The following is a 24,842-nucleotide window of genomic DNA, read 5'->3' on the forward strand; positions in this document are numbered from 1 at the left end:
CAATGAAATGGTGCACAACAATTTATTACAGATACATATGAAACCGTTTTAGTATAAACATGTGTGCACTTTGAGTTTCGCCTCTCCTCTTGGAGCAGCTCGTGCTTTTCAAAACACAGTTTGCGATAGTGGTTTGACATGAGTACCGCCACAAGCTCAAGCGTACTTTTTGTTTCTGAAATCTCGTGGTTGATACGGTAAGGCAATTGTTTTTTTAATTCTCATGGTTGGAGGAGTCATTATGACACTAATTGTTGCCTGGTAGCTGTTAAAAATTCTCATGCTAAAATTGAATAGCAACATATAATATATAACAACCCTAACGTAAACCGACACCCTCGAATTATTTCCGACACCCTAATATATTTTAAAATATCCAATATGTCTCTAAAAACACTCCATACGTGAAAACGGGCCCCGAATACCTTAAATATTAATAAAAATAATTAAAAATCAATTTTTGGGTTTTAGACGGGCCGCGTAAGCCACCCTTAACACTTACGCGGGCCGCGTCAACTTAAGGATCAAGCTAGCCCCGGTGTTGACACGTGTCGTAACGCGTGTTGAACCTATTGATGACCCGAATCACCTACAGCCCTACTCCCCTACTAGGCGGGCCGCGTAAGCCTAAGCTTACATTTACGCGGGCCGCGAGAAACCTGAAAATCAGCACTATAAATAGAGGCTATCGGATTTCAGTCGAGAATCGTTCAAAATCGAAATTTTTCTCTCAATTCTGAATATTAGGCATAATACACGGGTATAATACCCCCCTAAATAGCGAGGTTCTGCTCCGATGTAAGTATCATAACCCCTGGAGACGTATTAGATACTCTGCCCGATTGATCTTGGGCTCCGTAACGGCTGTCGTGGTTCTGCCCGACGTAGTCGTTGGAATGTCGTCTCGGGGAGGGTATTACTAATGTTAAAATGGGTTATTATACTAACACGCGTGCATTTGTGTAATTTATAGATTGTCATCAGGAAACCCTTACGGGTAATCTAAGACAGCAATGTGAGTAATCTTCTTTTTGTTAAATGTTTTTACAAAACCTCAATTAATTAATTATATATTAAACAGTTATTGAGTATTTGTAAGAATACAATTATCGTGGGTATGTTGGGGTTTTATATACAAAATTTGTTACTGGAGGGGTAAAATTTCCACAAGTTGAGTATAACAGTACCACGGATGTTAATTGTTATATCTTGGAAACAAATGTAATTGCGAGATCGCCCTTAATACTGTGCAATGGTTTTTGTTAAATACTTGATTAAACTGGGATTCACTCACCAGTATTTCCCACTGACAAAATGTTTTTAAAACGCGTTTCAGGTAACAATATATGAAAGCCAAATAGAAGCCAGCTGGACAGCACTGAAGGCTTGGAAAAGTGGCAATAAAGTTACCTAAAAGAAATAGATGTTTTTCTTAATAAAAATAGGGTGTATCCCTATGAAAATGTGTGTACTGAAAACTTGGGTTTTACCCATGTGTTTAATATTATGAAAATGTGGTATTTTACTCTGATAAAATATTTCCTAACTACGGTCCTGATGAAAAATTCCGCTGCCAAATTAGACAATAACAAGATACCACCGAAACTGGCTCACGGCCGCCCGCTCCCGGGATAGGGGTCGGGGGTTGTGACAGAAGGTGGTATCAGAGCTAAGCCACTGATTCAGCCACAGAAGTGTTCTACTGACGCCAAAATTCAAAGTGTTAGGGAATAAATAACGGAAATACGTGCATAATTGTATTTTCTTGTTATGTGTTATCTGACTATTTGTTAGTTTACAGTATGAGCGACCAAGGACCATCTGACGTGTACCGTCAATTGTCTGGTTCGCCTAGAAGCGAAGGTGCCTCTTCTCAGCCTGCCCTCTCAGGGTACTCTGCTGATACGGAAGAAGGAATATTCGTATTTAAGGCTCAATCTGAAAAGCCATTTCCTCAGAAAAAGAGGGGATGGTTCAGTAGGGGAACACATGAGCGTAGGAAGCGTATGAAAAAGTTACAAGACCAGAGAGCACTAGCCGCAGCTAAAAGAGAAACTGATGCTTATGCCCAGGATATGCTTAATAGAGGCATAGCCAATATCCATATTTTAGCAACCACTGCAACTGACCCAAACCTGGAGCAAATGTTAGCACCCCAACCACAACCACCAATTCCTGGCCAACCAATACGATGAACGCAATATGGATTTTTGGATGAATCCATATCCTTGAATCGATGGTGGAGATGGTAGAAAGAAAATTCTGCCCTCCCAATGAAAAGGAGCAGATAGCAAATAAATTTCTGAACCTTAGAATGACCGGGGTAGATAGTAAGGGGTACACTACTACATTCTTTGAATATGCTAGTATAGTACCAACCCTTGCATCACCTGAGCCAGTATTAATCTCTCGATACATCTGGGGACTGATTGGGGAGATTAGACATGTAGTCAAGGCAGCTAGACCCCAAACCATAGAAGAAGTTGTAGAACTAGCCAATACCTTGACTGATGAACTGGTGTGTACTAGAGAAGAAGACCAGAGGAGAAACCTAACCCAAAGGCTTACTCAAGAATTCCGTTCTGGGAATTCCAACCATAGGAATGTAGGTTCTACTTCTGCACCGTACTGCAAAACCTGCAGAAAGAAGCATTCAGGAAGATGCTCCACTCACTGCAATTTCTGCAAAGTAACAGGACACAAGGAAGAAGATTGCAAGAGGAAATCCAGTAATGGACTGTGCTTCAACTGTGGAGAAAAAGGTCACACCAGGCCAAATTGTCCGAAATTGGCTCCAGCTGCGAACAACAAGAACACTAAAAATGCTAGAGCATTTGTTCTAACTGCAGATGAAGCCAAGATGATTCCAGACGTCATAGCTGATATGTTTTTAGTTAATGATATTTTTGCTAAAGTATTATTTGACTCTGGTGCAAACCAAAGTTTTATCAATACTTCATTTTGCAAACTTCTAAATCAATCATTAACTAAACTACCACAAGAATGTCTAGTAGAGACAGCAAATGGAGAAACCGTTAGGATTTCTGAAATCTTGCAGGAAGCAAGAATAGAAATTTTTAACCAAAAATTTATTGCAAACCTTTACCCAATGAATCTGGCAGGATTTGATATCGTATTAGGAATGGATTGGTTAACAACCAATAAAGCCAATATTTTGTGTGATCAAAAGTCAATTCAAGTAAATTCACCAAGGGGTGAAAAGATCACAATTAAAGGAAATAAACCATCTAGATCCAGTAGATTCATCTCTGTGACGAAAACTGCAAGTTGTATAAGAAAAGGATCTATAGTGTATTTGATTTCTATAATCACTAACACTAAAGGAAAAGAACTAAAAGAAATTCCAGTGGTTTCCCAGTTTTCAGATGTATATCCAGAAGAATTGCCAGGGCTACCGCCTGACAGAGAAGTTGAATTCAGAATCCATCTGCTACCAGGAACGGCACCGATTGCCAAAGCACCTTACCGTTTGGCACCTGTCGAAATGCAGGAACTGAAGAAACAGTTAGACAAATTGTTGGAGAAAGGATTCATACAGCCAAGCTCATCGCCATGGGGAGCACCGATTTTATTCATTAAAAAGAAGGACGGATCAATGCGTATGTGTATTGACTACCGTGAATTGAACAAGGTCACGATTAAGAATCGGTACCCATTACCAAGAATTGATGATCTGTTCGATCAACTTCAAGGAGCTCGATTTTTCTCTAAAATTGATTTAAGATCAGGATATCATCAACTAAAAGTACAGGAAGAGGACATTCCTAAAACCGCTTTTAGAACAAGGTATGGCCATTATGAATTTACTGTCATGCCATTTGGTTTAACCAATGCCCCATCTGCATTTATGGACATGATGAACCGAATATGTAAGCCATATTTGGATAAATTCATAATTGTTTTTATTGATGATATTCTCATTTACTCTAAGAGTAAAGAGGATCATGCAAAGCATTTGCACTTACTTTTAAGTCTATTAAGAAAGGAAAAGTTTTACGCTAAGTTTTCAAAGTGCGAGTTTTGGTTAGAACAGGTACAGTTTCTCGGACACTTAGTCGATCATTAAGGAATTCATGTGGATCCAACAAAGATCGAGGCTATTACCAAATGGAAAACCCCTGAGTCGCCAACCGAGGTTAGAAGTTTCTTAGGATTGGCCGGTTATTATAGAAGATTTATTCGAGATTTTTCTAGAATAGCCATTCCTTTAACCAAGTTAACCTGTAAATCTGTTAAGTTTGAATGGGGACCAAAACAGGAAGAAGCCTTTAGAATTCTTAAGCAAAGATTAACCCATGCACCCATATTAGCATTACCAGAAGGAACGGAAGACTTTGTAGTCTATTGTGACGCTTCTAAATTAGGTTATGGATGTGTATTGATGCAACGTCAAAAAGTTATAGCTTACGCATCTAGACAACTTAAGAATCATGAAGAAAATTATTCAACCCATGATCTAGAATTAGGAGCCATAATTTTTGCCCTTAAGATTTGGAGACATTATCTTTATGGTAGTAAGTTTACCATATTCACAGATCATAAGAGTTTAAGGTATGTTTTTGGGCAAAAAGAGCTGAACATGAGACAAAGACGTTGGATGGAGATTCTTAGTGATTATGATTGTAATATCCAGTACAATGCAGGAAAAGCCAATGTAGTGGCTGATGCTTTAAGCCGAAAGTATCATGAAAAGCCAAAAAGGGTATGTTCTCTTAAATTAAATCTACAAGTAGATCAGATTAGAAAAGCACAAGAATCAGTAATCAAGGATGATACTGAAAAATTGAAAGCAATGATTAAGGAATTACAACAAGGAACAGATGGAATTTGGAGATTCCATAAGAAAAGAATGTGGATACCTAAATTAGGAAACCTACGTCATCGTATATTAGAAGAAGCTCATAAGTCTAAGTATACGATGCATCTAGGAAATGATAAGATGTACCAGGATTTAAGGAAAAATTTCTGGTGGATAGGAATGAAAAAGGATATAGCAGCTTACGTTTCTAAGTGTTTAACCAGTTCGCAAGTTAAAGCTGAACATCAGAAACCCTCAGGATTGCTGCAACAGCTAGAAATGCCAGTGTGGAAATGGGAATTGATAACAATGGATTTTGTTACCAAATTACCCAAAACAAGAAAAGGTAATGATACAATCTGGGTGATTGTAGATAGGCTAAACAAGTCAGCCCATTTTCTACCAATGAAGGAAACTTTTAGTATGGAACAATTAGCCAAATTGTATGTAAATGAAATAGTTTCATTACATGGAATTCCTTTATCAATTGTTTCTGATAGAGATAGCCGTTTTACCTCTCATTTTTGGGCAAGTTTCCAAAAAGCAATTTGGGAACCAAGCTGAATCTAAGCACAGCTTATCATCCTCAAACGGACGGACAAAGCGAAAGGACGATTCAGACAATGGAAGATATGCTTAGAGCTTGTGTAATTGATTTCGGAGGTAATTGGGATGATCACTTACCTTTCATAGAATTTTCTTATAATAACAGTTATCACACAAGTATCAATGTTGCACCATTCGAAGCACTTTATGGACGAAAGTGCCGAACCCCAGTCTATTGGGCAGAAATTGGGGAAAAGCAACTATCTGGACCTGAGATAGTGTAGGAAACAACCGACAAGATCATTCAAGTCAAGGAACGACTGAAAGCAGCACGTGATCGACAAAAGAGCTACGCTGATAACAGATATAAGCTGCTAGAATTTCAGGTAGGTGACAAGCTATTGTTAAAAGTCTCTCCTTGGAAAGGAGTGGTAAGATTCATCAAACGGGGAAAGCTAAGTCCCAGGTATGTTGGACCTTTTGAGATTATTGGAAAAATAGGACCTGTAGCCTATCAGCTACAACTGCTAGAGGAAATGGCAGGAATACATGATGTATTTCATGTATCAAATCTCAAGAAATGCTTAGCCGATGAATCACTGATGGTACCTCTTAAGGATATAGAGGTAAATGAACAACTTAAATTTGTAGAAAGGCCTCTACAGATTGAAGATAGGAAGATTAAGAATCTCAAGTACAAGAGATTAGTTCTGGTCAAAGTGAAGTGGGACTCCAAAAGAGGACCCGAATTCACATGGGAACTCGAATCAGAAATGCAAAGGAAATATCCACACTTGTTCCAGTAGATCTCGAGGACGAGCTCTAAAACAAGGTGGGGATGATATAACAACCCTAACGTAAACCGACACCCTTGAATTATTTCCGACACCCTAATATATTTTAAAATATCCCAATATGTCTCTAAAAACACCCCATACGTGAAAACGGGCCCCGAATACCATAAATATTAATAAAAATAATTAAAAATCAATTTTTGGGTTTTAGGCGGGCCGCGTAAACCACCCTTAACACTTACGCGGGCCGCGTCAACTTAAGGATCAAGCTAGCCCTGGTGTTGACACGTGTCGTAACGCGTGTTGAACCTATTGATGACCCGGATCACCTACAGCCCTACTCCCCTACTACGCGGGCCGCGCAAGCCTAAGCTTACATTTACGTGGGCCGCGAGAAACCTGAAAATCAGCACTATAAATAGAGGCCATCGGATTTCAGTCGAGAATCGTTCAAAATCGAAACCTTTCTCTCAATTCTGAATATTAGGCATAATACACGGGTATAATACCCTCCTAAATTGTGAGGTTCTGCTCCGATGTAAGTATCATAACCCCTGGAGACGTATTAGATACTCTGCCCGATTGATCTAGGGTTCCGTAACGGCTGTCATTGTTCTGCCCGACGTAGTCGTTGAAATGTCGTCTCGGGGAGGTTATTACTAATGTAAAAATGGGTTATTATACTAACACGCGTGCATTTGTGTAATTTATAGATTGTCATCAGGAAACCCTTACGGGTAATCTAAGACAGCAATGTGAGTAATCATCTTTTTGTTAAATGTTTTTACAAAACCTCAATTAATTAATTATATATTAAACAGTTATTGAGTATTTGTAAGAATACAATTATGGTGGGTATGTTGGGGTTTTGTATACAAAAATTGTTACTGGAGGGGTAACATTTCCACAAGTTGAGTATGACAGTACCACGGATGTTAATTGTTATATCTTGGAAACAAATGTAATTGCGAGATCGCCCTCAATACTGTACAATGGTTTTTGTTAAATACTTGATTAAACTGGGATTCACTCACCAGTATTTCCCGATGAAAAAATGTTTTTAAAACGCGTTTCAGGTAACAATATGTGAAAGCCAAATAGAAGCCAGCTGGACAGCACTGAAGGCTTGGAAAAGTGGCAATAAAGTTACCTAAAAGAAATAGATGTTTTTCTTAATAAAAATAGGATGTATCCCTATGAAAATGTGTGTACTGAAAACTTGGGTTTTACCCATGCGTTTAATATTATGAAAATGTGGTATTTTACTCTGATAAAAGATTTCCTAACTACGGTCCTGATGAAAAATTCCGCTGCCAAATTAGACAATAACAAGATACCACCGAAACTGGCTCACGGCCGCCCGCCCCGGGATAGGGGTCGGGGGTTGTGACATAATATATTGTTAAGCTCATTAAAATTATACCGGAAAAACTCTCTGAATTCCTCCCCCCCCCACTTTCTCTCTCGTAGGAAACCTACGAGTCGCCGGATCTCGTCGGGTGGCTCAACGAAGAGGTCTGATACTGATTAGTGTGCCAGGTTTAGTCGTTTCACTCGTTGGTGGTGAATCTGGACATAACCTTTCTCCCTAATCGATTGATTGAATCTTCCACTCGATGCTCGAGTCTTCCGGTTTTCTTCGTCCTTTCTCCATCGTTCCAGGTACTTCTTTTCTCGTCGGATCTCTTTATTTGGTCGCCGGATTTCGTCAGGTTGCTCGACGAAGAGGCTGAATCAGATTAGTGTGTGAGGTTTGTTGATTTTCTCATTGGTAGTAAATCTGGTATAAGGATGCCAACCCCGTACAGGCAAAAGAGTTGCACTCGAACAGTGGAATCGTTGATCTGAATGCCAAAGCTGGTTCGAGCGAGTCGTCTGAGACCCTGGTTCGAGATACTCAGGAAAGAATTTCCAAGGAGGCAGAGCTTCTTAACAGAGACCGAAACAAGGAGTAACTCATATTTGATCAGATCCATCTTCGGTGAAACAGGTAACAATGGGGTGGATAAATGAATTTCTTCTCTTTCAATGTTCGTGGTATCCGGGGGGGGGGGGGGGCTGAGAAGTCAGGGTGGGTCAAAAAGTTGAATTCGAAATTTGGTATTAATTTTATGGCGCTTCAAGAATCTAAGAAAGAATCGGTTATGTCCTCTGATGTTAGCGGGTTATGGGTAACAATAACTTTGAGATGGATTACGTTGATTCGGTGGGTCAATCTGGCGGTTTGATTTATTTGTGGGACAGTTCTCTGTTCAAGCAGATTGATACTATTAAAGATAGGATTTTTTTTGCATATTCGAGGTGTTGTGTCGGGCAGTGGGGCGATTCTAAATGTTTTAAACGTTTACGCTCCACATGGTATTCGGGCTAAAAAATCTTTGTGGGATCGCCTTGGTTAGGCTATTGCGGGGAATGACGGTCTTTGGGTCGTTTCCGGTGACTTTAACGCAGTCCGGAGCCGAGATGAAAAGAAAAATTATGCTTTTAAGCAGTTATGTGTGATAATTTTAATGCTTTTATCTTCGATTCGGGCCTGATAGAATATGATATAAGAGGTAGGAAGTTCACTTGCAGCTCGAACAACGGCAGGAAGTTGAGCAAACTCGATAGATTTCTTGTTAATCCTGGTTTTTTCAATGCTTAGCCGGAAGCTAGAGTTGAGGCCGTTCCTAATTTTCTGTCGGATCACTGCCCTATCATTTTGTCATCGGTTTCTACTAATTTTGGAGCGAGTCCGTTTAGGATTTTTGACTCGTGGATTGATATGCCGGGTTTCAAAGAGGTGGTGGAGGCGATGCTTGGGTCTCCTGGTACGGAGGGTCCTCCAGATGTTGTTTTGATGAAGAAATTGGGTTAGCTTTGAGTTAAATTGAAAGAGTGGAGGGACGACATGTTAAAAAGGAATTCTGAGGACGCTTCGCAGGCTTTGACCGACCTAGAAAATATTGAGGCATCGATGGAGGTGAGAGACTTGACAGAGGAAGAAGAATGGATTCTATTGGAAAGCAAAAAAGTTTTAAAAAATGAAGAGGAAAGGAAAAATAAGGACATAAAACAAAGGTCAAGACTTAGATGGGCTAAAGAGGGGGACGAAAACTCTAAGTTTTTTCATTTCGTGATCAATTGCAGGAAAGCTAGTAACGTTATACATGGCCTGAATTTGGATGGGGTGTGGGTGTCGAAACCTGCTCTTGTGAAAAAGGAAATCTTCAGATTTTTCAGAGACAAGTTCATTGAAGGATGTAAAGTGCGTCCTCGGATGAATTGTGTTGGTATCTACCAAATTTCGGACTCGGAGGCGACGGATCTGGAGGCTGCTTTCTCGCGTCAGGAGATTAAAGGCGCAGTTTTCGAGTGTGGCGACGATCGGGCTCCTGGCCCAGACGGTATAAATTTTCGCTTTGTTAAAGTTTTCTGGAATTTATTAGAAGATGATTTCTATAGAATTATGAGTGATTTTTATGAGTTTGGGTCGATTAGAATGGGATGTGGTTCTTCATTTATTGCACTAATTCCTAAAGTTAAGGATCCGTAAAGTTTGAGAGAATATCGCCATATTAGTTTGGTTGGTATTATCAACAAAGTTATCTCAAAGATTTTGGCTAATAGGCTCAAAGGGGCGTTGGATACGGTCATTTCGCCATCTCAGTATGCGTTTCTTCAGGGTAGATTTATTTTGGATGGGCCGCTAGTTATTAATGAAATTCAAAATTGGGTTAAAAGAAGTAATAAAAAGGTTTTTATGCTCAAGATCGATTTTGACAAAGCTTATGCTCAAGAACTTCGTGATTGATATCCTCGCGCAGATGGGTTTCCCAAATAGATGGTGTATGTGGGTTAAAGGGATTATTTCTTCAGCCAGGGCGTCAGTTTTAGTTAATGGAGCTCCTACTTTTGAATTTAAGTGTGAGAAAGGTATGCGTCAAGGGGATCCTATCTCTCCGTTTCTCTTCGTTATTGTGGTTGGCACATAGGGTATGTTTGGCATGGAGCTTTTAGGAGCTTTTAGGAGCTTCTAGCTTTAAGCTTTTAAGAAAAAACTTCTACTTAATAAAAAGTCGTGTTTGGTTGAAGAAGCTTTAAGCTTTTAGGTTAGGAGCTTGAAGCTTTTGGTTGAACGCTACTACTAGTAGCGTTTAGAAGGAGCTACAAGCTTTTAGGGAAAAATGACTATTTTAACCTCTCAAAATAAGAAACTTTTTAATGCACCAACTTTCTAAATTTTCAGTTATGTCCATTTTGGTAATTTTATACATTTTATTAAAAGCTCCAGCTACTCTACCAAACAGCAAATATATCTAAAAAGCTACAGCTACTAGCTACCAGCTACAGCTACCAGCTTCCAGCCACCAGCTACCAGCTTCCAGCTTTCAGCTACCAGCCACCAGCTTCCAGCTTTCAGCTACCAGCCACCAGCTACTTTTGCCAAACATACCCATAATGAGAAAGAGTTCAACGGAAATATGATGTTGGTGAACAAAATCTTGGAGATTATCAAGGAGGAGAAGTTTCTTTGGGTCAACAGCAGGGCTAAGGATTTCGCTTTGGAATGGAAGAATTGGTCAGATTTTAATATTTTTGTATGATCATCGTTTGTTTTCTTTCTTGGGATTAGTGTTTTCTTGGCCGCTATATTTATATAGTCATTATTGTTAAAAAAAAGTAAATTAATTTTTAATCAATTAAAAGTTCATAAATTACAATTTTTTTCTATAAATTACTATTTAACTTTTTTTCTCTTTGTCATCAAATATATCTTGGCATATTCAACACATCAGAATTTGAGTTGAGAAATTTATGAAAATAGTCAAGAATAAGTTTGACTTATCAAAATGGACATCTCATGTGTCGGTGGAGCAGGGCACCATCGATTACGAGACACCTTATGAGTCCTTAAATATAGAAGTGATACGTGTCCGTGACTCATCCCATGCGTCCGTGCCTCATCTCATCATCCCATGCGCTGCCAACTCATCCCATGCGTTGCCGACTCATCCCATGAGTCATTAAATATAGAAGTGACACGTGTCTCAATGGGATGCATGGGATGAGTCACAGACGCATGGGATGAGTCGGCAACGCATGGGATGAGCCACGGACGCATGAGATGATGGGATGAGTCACGGACGCATGGGATGAATCACGGATGCATGAGATGATGGGATGAGTCACGGACGCATGGGATGCCTCAAATCTCCCAAAAAGTAAATTTTATGAGTCACGGACGCATGGGACGCATGGATGTCATTGAGACACGTGTTACTTGTATATTAGCGGACGCATGAATCAGTCCTGCAGACGCAAAAGATGTCTTGTAATCAGTGATGCCTTGCTCCACCGACGCATGGGATGGCCATTTTAGTAAGTCAAACTTATTCTTGGCTATTTTCGTAAATTTCTCTTATAATTTTCCACCACCGCCACTTCGTATTCCATTAGGATGAAGGGTGTAGGGGCGTGGATTGGGTCATCAATTGCCACCTAAGGCCTTCGATCACATGCTACACTGCCCCCTTGGAGCATGGATCATGGTTCGCGTGGATTAAAGCACGGCAACCACGTCCCACCTTTTCCATTTTCCTTTTCCTTTAGACAAAAATATACTAAAATTAAATAAGGGGATAGTGGTTTGAGTCATGACTAGTGGTTTTGGATGGTGGATTAGAGATGGGTGATATGATGCTATGTGGTGGATCATGGTGGTCATAAGAGTCATAACCACACCGTTTAGCCTTATGGTTTTTGACGTTACGGCTTTCACTAATATGCATATCGTCAATATGTCAGACTTTTTGTTTTTGGGAAATGGTTATTCACCACTCATTATGTGGTTAATTTTCAAATATGAAATTTCTTCATTCGTATTAGGAGCTTCCAGCAACACCGTATACGTTGAGCCATTGACTCTCATGTCAAACTGTGTTTTTCTCTTCAAATTATTTGAATGTTTAATAACGAAAATTATCATAGAAAAATGTCATGTATCGGTTCTTTAAAACCGATCAACGTTTCTGCATTGGCGCCATCTCTCTGTCTCTCATTAGCTTTCTTCTTCACAAAATTGTGTTTCAGCTATGTGCTTCACAAATAAACTGCCAGTTTCAATGGAGTCTATGCTCGTACTTCTATTTCTCACCATTTCTTTCTCATCTGCAGCTGACAACATATCCACAAATAACTCTCTCTCTGGAGATGAAACAATCATATCCAAAGGTGAAATCTTTGAGTTTGGCTTCTTTAAAGCAGGTAACTCTTCCAACTATTTCATAGGAATCTGGTATAAAAAGTACTCTTCTAATCCCCCTACTGTAGTTTGGATAGCCAATAGAGAAACACCCGTGTCTGATAGATTCAGTTCCGAATTAAAATTCATAGACGGTAACTTGGTGCTGTTAAATGAGTCCAAGTTACCTATTTGGTCCACAAAGGTCACCTCCACCACCAGTTTGAATTCTGCAGTTGCGGTTATTCTTGATAATGGTAACTTAGTTGTAAGAAATGGCTTGAATTCAGTTGAGCACATTTGGCAAAGTTTTGATCACCCGGCTCATACTTGGTTGCCTGGTGCTAAATTTGCGTATAATAAGAGAACAAATAAAAGCCAGCTTCTTACTTCATGGAAAAGTAGAGATGACCCTGGTGTAGGACTCTTTTCTTCGGAGGTTCATCCGTTTCGGATAATGGTTGTAAGTAAGTGTAATAGATCCCAACAATATTGGGATCCTGGGTCTTGGGATCCATTGATGGATAATGATTTTTATAAATACAATTACCAAACGAACGAGAATGAAAGTTACTTCACTTATTATGCGTATGATCCTTCCACTGTATGTAGATTTATAATGGATGTTGATGGTCAGTTTCAGCTACAAACATGGTCTGAATCTACCAAACAGTGGAATATCATCTGGGCTCAACCTGAAACACAATGTAAGGTGTATGCTTTATGTGGGGCTTTCAGTACTTGCAGGGAGACTGGATTGTCATTGTGTAATTGCTTGACTGGTTTCCAGCCTAGATCGGAGAGTAATTGGAATCAGAGTGATTTCTCTGGTGGGTGTGTGAGAAAAACCAATTTGATCTGTGGTAGAAACATGGAAAAGCTAGATTTTGTCATGGTTCAGGTCACTAGCCCTCCCCCAAGTAGTTCTGTGTCAATTGGGAGTGCTGGAGAATGTCGTAATGCCTGTTTAAAGGACTGCTCTTGTAATGCATACTCATTTGTGGGTAGGAATTGCTCAGTTTGGAATGGAGAGCTCTTGAATCTCTCAGAAGATAAAACCAATGGGAAAACAATGTATGTCAAGGTTTCTTCAGAAGATCTTCCAAGTCATAAGAAGAATAGTAGGGTGGCCACCATGGTTATTGTAGTTGCGTCCGTTGGAGGTCTCCTTCTTGTCTTAGGGCTTGTCGTGCTTACAATTTATATGAAAAAGAGGAGATTGGCTGGAAAAACGACAATGGAGGGATCGTTAGTGGCGTTTGTCTACAAAGATTTGCAAACAGCCACCAAAAATTTCTCAGATAAGTTGGGTGGAGGTGGTTTTGGTTCAGTTTTCAAGGGGGTACTTCGCGATACGTCCATTGTGGCCGTGAAAAAAACTCGAAAGTGTCAGCCAAGGAGATAAACAATTCAGGAGTGAAGTCGGCACACTTGGGAACATTCAACATGTAAACCTTGTACGTCTTCGTGGGTTCTGTGCTCAAGGTAACAATAAGTTGTTAGTGTATGATTACATGCCAAATGGTTCTCTACATTCCCATCTTTTCCATGAAAAACAAGATGATGTTCTAAATTGGGAAACTAGGTATCAGATTGCTCTAGGAATTGCAAGAGGGTTGGTTTATCTTCATGAAAAGTGCAGACTGTATAATTCACTGTGACATAAAGCCATAAAATATTCTTTTAGATGCTGATTTCTGCCCAAAAGTAGCAGATTTTGGCCTGGCAAAGGTTGTGGGTAGAGAATTTAGTCGTGTTTTGACAACTATGAGAGGAGCAAGAGGCTATCTAGCTCCAGAATGGTTATCAGAGGTGGCTATCACAGCCAAAGCTGATGTAGAACAACATGAAGATTTGAGCTTTACTTTCTTCCCTAATTTGGCTGTAAATGTTGTTATGGAAGGAGGCGATATCCTTAGCCTACTTGACAGTAGATTAAAGAGGGAAGCTAGTGTCAACAAGTCACAAGAATTTGTAAAGTTGCATGTTGGTGTTATCCAAGATGAAGTGGATAGTAGGCCTTCAATGAATGAGGTGGAACAAATTCTTGAAGGGAGTTTAGATGTGAAGATGCCTCCAATCCCAGAATCTGTCCAATTTTTTGTTGATAACACTGAGCATCTTGTTTTCTTCGAGTCGTCTTCAACTGGGAGATAACTAGTACAAAGAAATTCCTCAAATAGCGATTACCAACCAAAGAATGCATCTTCTTGAAAGTATGGTTTTCTATATGCATCAGATCCTTTGGTGCTAAAAGTTATGTTGAAATGTAATTGTGAGTTCCTTTTGATGTCTCTAGATAATAACCCTATTTGTTTTCGTAGTTTTAACAATATCATTTGGTGAGTGATCTATATGACGCGTCGATAAAATGTGTACTTTGTCCCATTTACCATAGAGGTGAATGTAAAATAAGAACTCTTTAGTAGTGCTAAACTGAGATATCATCCTACAATGCTAGATTGCTAGTGTCCAAGTTATGGGTAGCATGCACTACAAGAAATTCCAGCAATACTGTCGACACCAGCACTGCCCAAACATGGCAGCCAAACAGAAAAACAAACTACAGACCACTATTTACATAATTCTGAATTTATACCAGTCAACCCAAGTAACGTTCACGGTTCTAGACCTGTTAATATACCAAAGATAACTAAGGGATTTGATATTACTACAAATGTCTTCATTCTTTATCGCTTTATCGGCAAACCTTTTTCCGTTCCTAGCGATCCAGATACACCAGCACACTACCATAAAAATGCCATGAATAACCTCCTTAACCTTTTCACTCCCTTGATAAAGATCTGCCCAACTTAACAAATCTTTGACAGAGGACGCAAACATCAGCCTAAATTGCACCACTCTCCGATGAATTGCCACACAACAGCATCCACATAACACCCAATTAATAGATGCTCCACTGTTTCCTCTTCCCCCTCACACATAACACAGCCTTGCTCTTCCGCTATAATATTCCGCCCCCTGCCTTACTTGTAAATAGAGAGGAAGTTTACCACTAAATCAACATACCATTTTATGTTTAACCGTCCTAATTTAAATATATATACAAAAACTAGCTGTCTTTTTTAAATTTGGGGCCTTTCTTAAATGGTGGCCCAGAGCACTTGCTTGGGTTTACTTACCCTTGGGCCGGCTCGGCAACTGATCCACTGTCGCTATCCTATTCATTTCGTCTCTCCACATAAAAATATTACATTGTATAGGGACCCATTTACTCCATCTCATAATAAATAACCCACTACAATCTCTACTTGTATTGAGCATATCGATAACCGATCTAACCGAAAATGAATCATCCTTGCCACACATCCACTTCCATCTGTCATTCCTTTCCGACAACTAGACCTGAAGGCCCTATCCATGTCCACTTTTTTAAATCAATTCCTAGCCATTCGATCAAAAGACAATATGACGGTTGATGTTTCAAAGGTTATTAAAACCTTGGGCGGGCTATAGACTCACTCCTTCCCTCCCAAATCACACCAGTGCCGCCTCCTCCAAACCCTCAATTGACGTCGCACCACCTCGTCGGGCCACCTCCTCAGCGCCGACACACTGCCTCACCGGTCCACCTCCTCAGCGTCGTCACACCACCAGGTAATCTTGTTGCCTTAGATTGTCTCTAATTAGTATTATATATTTACAAATTTCTTGAGTCAGAATGTCAAATTTCTTGAGTTAAGAGTAGTATAGTAGGTTATTATGCTGTTATTGTGTGAATGTCAAGTAAGAAGGAGCTGAGTTAGAGTTTAATTGTTGCATTTTTTATAACTAGGTTGTTGGTGTTTGGATTTAAAGAGTAGTTGTAGGGATAGATACTTCAAAATTGCATAAGAATTAAGAAAGGAGATATATGAATGTGTAAAGTTGTGCCTTTGAATGATTTAGGTGTATGTATATAACTTATTGAATACGTGTCTTATAATGGGTTTGAAGTGGTCCATGTCAACACTTACTACACTATCAAGTTTGGTTTTTTTTTTTTTTACTTAGGCGTGGCATACTAGTACATTTAGGGGTTTTAAAGGGTTGTGTTAGTGGGTTGGCGAGCCCAATCCGACACCCGAAGCAACACAACCACTACAAGAAACATGAGCATTAGCGACGACGTTTTTAGCGGCGAAACCAAATTAGTCGCCGCTAATGCTCACAATCCGGATGGCTCAAAGTTTTTACGAACCGAGCTCGAGCTTGACTCAGCTCGAAAAAATAATCGAGCCAAGATGGCTCATTTAAGTTCGTGCTCGAGCTCAAGCCCAGCGTGGCTTGTCTCGATTACAACCCTAAGCTAGTCTGTCTTTCTCAAAGATGTCGATGTAGGTCAGAAAGTGTGCTGATGTGGCATAAGATTTATATTTTAACAAAATATCTCCTTGGCGCTTACATGTCTGCTTCTATGTGGTATGTGTTTTACAGTGACGTTTTCCCGACTCCATCAGAAGAGCGAAACTCGCAATGGAAATTGCACATTCCCAAACGACCGCACAGTATCCAGGTCTATTGGCATCAAAAGGATCAAATGGTTGGTGTATCAGTTCTGTTATACATAAGGGAAAACATGTAAATAATACCTGTTACAGCAGACAGGCCAGTAGAGAATCCAGTCAGAGATGCAGCCATTGAGTTCGACATACTTGTCAGGATGATCTGGTTCCTCCTTAGGGTGTAAATTTATGATGGTGATGAAACCGAGACTAGGGAGAGAATCGGTTAGGGAGAGAGAGCTAATTGTGATGTTATGAGGGTTGTGTGAATTGTATAATTGTCTAACCCTTAAACTCTCTAATAATCTCCTTATATATACACCCAAGAGGAAACCTAATTAGTTAATAAGGGTAATATGGTCCATCAACAATTACCAACTAATTATTAATAGGTTATTATTATATTTTGATCTTATATAATATAAATGATTATAATGGCTAAAAGATTAAATATTATATTAATAATATATTTAATCTCACATTCTCCCACTTAGCCGAGTAATCATTTATCATGAGTATTAGATGAGCCTAGCCAGGAGTTAACACTCATTTTAGTCTTAAACCAAGAACTATAGCAGAGAAATACAGCCGTTGAATCATCATTCGACTCAGGATCCCCATTAGTCATACTATAGCCCTATTTAAAACCTAATAGTTACGATCAAAATACTTATAAGCCCTTTAGCGTCTGATTTGTATTTATATTTGTCTATATGTCATTACACCGGCAGAACATATGTTAGAGACATACAAAATCAAACTGAGGAAATTTTATTAATTAAAACATAAGCTAGTACAATATGCCATTAAATAAGGTCTTTAGTAAGTCCCATATTCGATATATGTTGTTCGAAAACTTTAGGTGGGAGACCTTTAGTCATAGGATCCGCAAGCATATCTTTAGTACTAATATACTCAATACAAAGATTATTTTCCTCAACTCGTTCACATACGAACAAATATTTTGTATCGAGATATAAACCAGCTCCAGTCGAACTGTTACTGTTCGAGAAACTAACGGCAGCTGAGTTATCACAGTAAAGCTTCAATGGTCTAGAAATGGAATTAACGATTTTGAGTCCAGTGATCAGATTTCTAAGCAACATTCCATGACAGGTTGCGTTGTAAACAGCAATGTATTCTGCCATCATTGTGGAAGTTGTAGTTAACTGTTGTTTATGACTCTTCCATGAGATAGGTCCGCCTGCAAACATAAAGATGTAGCCCGAAGTGGATTTCTTGTTATCTTTGCATTTGGCAAAGTCAGAATCAGAATAACCTACCACTTCTAAGTGATCACTTCTTCTATATGTAAGTTTATAGTCTTTCGTCCCATGCAGATATCTAAGGACCTTCTTAGCTGCTTTCCAGTGATCTAGACCAGGATTAGTCTGATAATGGCCTAGCATTCCAGCAATATAAGCGATATCTGGGCGAGTACAGACTTGAGCATACATCAGGCTCCCGACTACTGACGCATAAGGTATCTGGCTCATTTGCTCCTTTTCAACCTCTGTTGTCGGACACTGGAATGAACCGGAAACATCTCCCTTAACTACTGGAGCAACTGAGGGTTTGCACTATTGCATGTTGTAACGTGTAAGGACACGATCTATGTAAGTCTTTTGAGACAATCCTAAGATCCCTTTGTGTCTATCTCGGTGAATTTCGATGCCAATGACGTAAGAAGCATCTCCGATATCCTTCATGTCGAAGTTATGCGAGAGTAACCGCTTCGACTTATGCAACATGTCTAAACTATTACTTGCCAATAGAATATCATCTACGTAAAGGACAAGTATAGTAAAATTACTCCCACTCATCTTAAGGTAGGTGCATTGATCCACTTGATTCTTCATAAAACCTTGCCTCTTCATGACTTCATCAAACTTGAGGTACCATTGACGTGATGCTTGTTTTAACCCGTAAACGGATTTCTTCAACATACAGACCAGATGCTCCTGACCTTCAAGTTTAAAGCCTTCAGGTTGTTTCATGTAAACATCTTCGTCTAAGTCTCCGTTAAGGAAAGCAGTTTTGACGTCCATCTGATGCAGCTCCAAATCAAAATGAGCTACTAGGGCCATAACGATCCTTAATGAATCTTTACGAGAGACAGGTGAAAACGTCTCTTGATAATCAATTCCCTCTTTCTAAGTGTAGCCCTTTGCAACCAATCTCGCTTTATAGCGTTCAACGTTCCCATTCGGATCCAGTTTTGTTTTGAACACCCATTTACAACCTACAGGTTTGACACCGTTGGGTAATTCTACCAAATCCCAAACGTCATTTTTCTTCATGGATTCAAGCTCATCAATCATCGCTTTATTCCATTCAGAAGACTGATCACTGCTAATGGCTTCATTATAAGAGATAGGATCATTGAGCTTTCCAGCATCCATTTCAGTCAGGTAGGTAACATAATCATCCCAATTAGTAGGCCTTCTTTGCCTAGATGACCTCCTGAGTTGATTATCGGGTTCAGCATTGTCTTGGTTTTGAGCGTTTGATGTGCCTTTGTTATGAGGAATAATGGGTTCTGGTTGTGGAGATGGAATTTGTGCAGTGACTTCAGGTGCAGTTGTATGGGGTACAAGAGGAGTAAACGGATTAATGGTAAGCGACGAGTCTCTCCCCCCCCCCCCCCCGCGTCTTGTACTTCTTGCAATTCTTCGTAAGGGTTGATACTGCTCCCACTGACCTTAAAATCCTCCAGGAATGCAACACGTTTGGTTTCAACAATACGGGTGACATGGGAAGGACAATAGAAACGATAACCCTTCGAATGATCAGGATACCCGACAAAGAAACAGGTAACTGTTTTAGGGTCAAGTTTCCTTAGGAAAGGATTATAGAGTTTTGCTTCAGCAATGCAGCCCCATACTTTCATATATTTAAGACTCGGTTTCCTTCCTGTCCAAAGTTCACAAGAAGTTTTAGGGATAGACTTAGAAGGAACTTTATTAAGTATATGAACAGCTGCTTTTAACGCTTCAGTCCAGAGGAATAATGGTAAATTAGTGTTGGCTAACATACTGTGCACCATGTTCATAAGGGTACGATTTCTTCGTTCAGCGACACCATTCTGTTGAGGTGTACCAGGCATGGTGTATTGGTTCACAATCCCCTGGCCCTACAAAACTCATAAAATGGACCAGGAGCTTGACCCACATCAGTATGTCTTCCATAATATTCACCGCCTCTGTCTGATCTCATAACTTTAATCTGACGATCTAATTGCTTTTCAACTTCAGCTTTATAATCTTTAAAGGTTGTAAGAGATTCAGACTTTTCCTTAATAAGATACAAGTATATGTAACGAGAATAATCATCAATGAAAGTGATAAATGAAGTATGTCCTGTTATGCCAACGATTTGGTAAGGACCACTAATGTCAGTGTGAATGAGTTCTAATAAATTAGAACTCCTAGTGGCACCTTTCTTATTCGCTGATGTCATTTTGCCTTTAAGACATTTGACACATGTTCCAAAATCAGTGAAATCGAGAGGAGGTAAGACTTCATCCTTTACGAGACGATTTAATCGCTCTCTTGAGATGTGGCCTAAACGTTGATGCCACAACATGGATGAAGTCTCTAAGTCTCGAATCTGTTTCATCTTTGTGAGTGATTCATTAATATTATATGACAACAAAGATTTGGAAGAATTATCATCTAGTTCTAATCGATAGAGACCACCATCCAGAATGCCAGTACCATAAACAACGGAATCATAGAGAATAGAGAGTTTGCGATGACCATGAGAAACGACAAAACCGTCCATGTCTAACTTTGGTCCTGACTAGGTTCCGAGTTACCTCAGGAACATATAAGGTATCATAAAGTTTAATACATAAACCAGTTTTCAAAAATAAATGTAATGTTCCTATGGCCTTCACTTGTAATTCACGATCATCCCCAACTTTAAGTGTTCTTTGGTTTCTTCCCAGCTTCCGGATTGAAAGGAATCCCTGAGTAGAGTTAGTTACATGAACCATAGAACCAGAATCAAACCACCAAGAATTAGTAGGAACATTTAAATTAAAGGACTCAAGTATCATGAAAAAATCGTTACCTTTCTTAGCCAGCCACTCCTTGAAGTCAGGGCATTCCTTTTGCTTATGTCATGTTTTCTTATAGAACTTGCAATAGGGTTTGCCTAAGGAGCTTTTAGAGCTGGAAGGTGCACTTGTATTAGGATTGGGCTTTTGGACTTTGGAAGCATCCTTTCTTTGATGATTGTGCTTCCTCTTCTTAGAGTTGGAGGTTGTGAAGTTAGCAACATCAGTAGTGCGATCCATCTTCATACGCTCTTCCTCCTGTACGCACATAGCGACCAGCTCACTCATCGTCCATTTGTCCTTCTGAGTGTTGTAATTGATCTTGAATGCTTCATAGGACGAAGGAAGCGAAGTGATGAAGAAGTAAACAAGAAAACCATCACTGATTTCCATCTCTAGCCCTTTCAGCTTATTGGCCATGACATGCATCATCATGATGTGATCGCGAATACCGCTCCTCCCATCATACTTAGTCGTCACCAGCTTGAGGATAAGAGTGCTAGCCTGTGCTTTTGATGTTCCTTTGAATTGAGCCTCCACAGAAGCCAGGTAGGTTTTAACATCTTCAGAATCAGGAATGGCGCCTCTAATAGCATTGTGAATGGATTGCTTCATAAACATGAGAGACATACGGTTACATCTAGTCCATTTTTCATGAACTATCTGATCAGTAGCAGTACTTTGAGTAGTAAGATCTGCTGGCTTATTCTCTCTAAGATCATAATCGAAGTCTAGCAATCCTAGTGTAAGCATCAGGGCATCCTTCCATTCAGCAAAGTTATCACCAGTCAAAGGTGGAATCCCGTAATTGGGTGCTGATAGTGGAAATAAGATGAGCAAGTTATGGTACTAAGAAAGAAGTCCTAATGTGATCTAAGGGCATGTTATACTAAGGCAGGCAAAAATAATGACCATTTTAATTATGAAGCTGTGATAATGTCTATTACTAACATCAAAATAATAGACTTAGTAAAATTCTACTTAAACGAAGACAAATCAGCTTTGGCCAGAAGTGTAATCATTTAAGTATGTGTGCAAAGTAATCGTAACAAATCAGCTTTGGCCAGAAATGAGACAATCACTTTAGTTATGCACTCGTCAAGCATGCTAAACATAAATGAATTAAATCAGCTTTGGCCAGAATTAAGACATTTCAAGTTTGTAATGCATACTCATCATAGCTTTTATAATACTTGAACAATAAATAGATGTATTAAATCAGCTTTGGCCAGAATTAATACATCAGAAGCTCATTCAAGTTAAGCTATTTTGGTTTTGTAAAAAATTATCTGATTCTGATTAGTTAATTAAGTGTTAACAAAACCAAGTATTAAATAGCAAACCACCTGTTAGCGCGGATCGAGTGAGGTTTCGAGTGAGGTCTCAAGTCAGGTCTCGAGTTAGGTCTCGACTGAATTATGAGATCTCGAGTCAGTTATGAGATCTCGAGTCGCAACCTTGGTCTCGAGTTGTGAAGGTTATGGTCTCGAGTCGCAACCTTAGTCTCGAGTTGTGAAGGTTATGGTCTCGAGTCGCAGTCTTATGGTCTCGAGTCGAGACCTTTGTCTCGAGTTGTAAAGTTCTGAGAACCTGATGATTTCGAGTCGAGACCTTATGGTCTCGAGTCGAGACTGATGGTCTCGAGTCGTAATCTGTTAACAGTCGTTTATTGTGATAATAACTGAAAACTCGAAATTTTAGGGATTGTGGGATAGTGTTTCCTGTTTTATTGATGATCTAAACTTATCAAAGATTTCGAAAATTATAACTGATTATCTATTAACAGTTTTCGAAAATTTTAGTAGATAAAATTTAGATCAAAATCAGTAAAAACACCCACTAATCCAAATTATATTCCAAAACTTAAGGAATTTTCGAGTTTTACTTAGAACGAAAGATGAACCCTAAAAAACATAATTCTGGGTTCCGAAATCTAAATTTTAAGACTTTTATTAACAGATTTCGGATATTAAGGTTTGCCCATTATGGTCTCGAGTCAATTTATCAAATAATTCTTTTCCGAAAACAGGGATTTCGGCAACAAGGACTCGAAACAGCCGTGACATTTAAAAGCTTTAAAATTTCCGTTTTCCAGATTTTTGATCCCAGAATGATGGATACGAAAACAGAACTGATTTATCAACATATGCTCTGATACCACATGTTGTATCAGTTCTGTTAAACATAAGGGAAAACATGTAAATAATACATGTTACAGCAGACAGGCCAGTAGAGAATCCAGTCAGAGATGCAGCCATTGAGTTCGGCATACTTGTCAGGATGATCTGGTTCCTCCTTAGGGTGTAAAGTTATGATGGTGATGAAACCGAGACTAGGGATAGAATCAGTTAGGGAGAGAGAGCCGATTGTGATGTTATGAGGGTTGTGTGAATTGTGTAATTGTCTAACCCTTAAACTCTCTAATAATCTCCTTATATATACACCCAAGAGGAAACCCAATTAGTTAATAAGGGTAATATGGTCCATCAACAATTACCAACTAATTATTAATAGGTTATTATTATATTTTGATCTAATATAATATAAATGATTATAATGGCTAAAAGATTAAATATTATATTTATAATATATTTAATCTCACAATGGTAACTTAAGGGAGATGTATCTGAACAACACACCATTGGTGCAGAACAAAAGATTGCTTTCTAGAATGGAAGCCTTTTCACGGACAGGTATATCTTCAAATTCTTACTACTAAACGGGCCGGTCAGGGTCAAAATAGGCAATCTTTTATATTTTTAACTTACTTTTTATTTTTTTGTAAAAATTAAAGGTGCAAACGAGCTGAGCCGAGCTCGAGCTCGACCAGGCTCGAGCTCGAGCTCGTTTAACATATGAAAGCTCAAGCTCGAGCTCGGCTCAATTCGAGCTTTATTTCTAAAACTTGAGCTCGGCTCGAAAGTAATTTCTCAAGCTCGAGCTCGGCTCGGGATCGACTCGTTTAGTATTTATTAATTAATTTATATTAATTTTATTATTATTATACATATAATTTAGTTATTTTTTATATTTATATAAATGGTAGTTATTATTATTTAAATATATATTTAATATATTAATAAAAAATTTATAGACAAAAAGCTCGTTTAGACTCGCGAGCCGGCTCGAGCTCGATAAGCGAAACTCGGGCTCGTTTACTAAATGAGTTTTTTTTAGGCTCGTGCTCGAGCTCGAGCTCGTTCAAATTTTTTTTCGAGCCGAGCTCGAGTAGATTGCGAGTAGCTCGGCTCGTTTGCACCCTAGTAAAAAGATAGCGTCATTTGTGATTAGTTGTAAAAATGTCCTTAGCTTGACTTGTGACCCATTGGACATGTTTTATTTTCAAGAGTTAAATATCATTTGTTTGGATCATTTTGTCAGTTTAGTTCAAATGTTTCAATTTTTACCTGTGTGTCCAAAAAGGTTTCACTGTTGCCATTTTAGTCAATTGGGTTAACTTCATCCATTTTTTCTATTAAGGAAAAGGGCAATTCAGTCATTTTATATGGCCAAATTGCCCTTCTAGTTAACATAATTACATATAAAATAACTGAATTGCCCTTCTCGTTAATAGAAAAAATTGATGAAGTTAACCCAATGGACTAAAAGGGCAACGGTGAAACCTTTTTGAACCGACAGGCGAAAAATGAAATCTTTGGACTAAACTGACAAAATGACCCATACCACATGGACTAAAATGGCATTTAACTCGTGTCGGGCTGGAGGGTTATAGGACACTGAAAATTGAGTAATCCGGACACGACCCGTTTAACCCGTCTATCTAAACATATCAAATGGATTCGCTGGTAGTTGTAAATGTGTTAATCAGGTTGGTAGGTTGTAATACGTGTTGGCGGGTCGAAGGTTAGCGGTTCGGCCTGTCGAATTAAATGGG

The 24,842-nt window shown here is 39.1% G+C and overlaps 1 pseudogene; it reads left to right on the plus strand.

The window, feature by feature from the left end:
* The first annotated feature begins 12,263 nt into the window (after positions 1–12,263).
* LOC110930092 lies at positions 12,264–14,539 on the plus strand (annotated as a pseudogene).
* Positions 14,540–24,842: the final 10,303 nt, after the last annotated feature.

This window comes from Helianthus annuus, chromosome 15 (genome assembly GCF_002127325.2).
Source record: "Helianthus annuus cultivar XRQ/B chromosome 15, HanXRQr2.0-SUNRISE, whole genome shotgun sequence".
Lineage (NCBI taxonomy): Eukaryota > Viridiplantae > Streptophyta > Magnoliopsida > Asterales > Asteraceae > Helianthus > Helianthus annuus.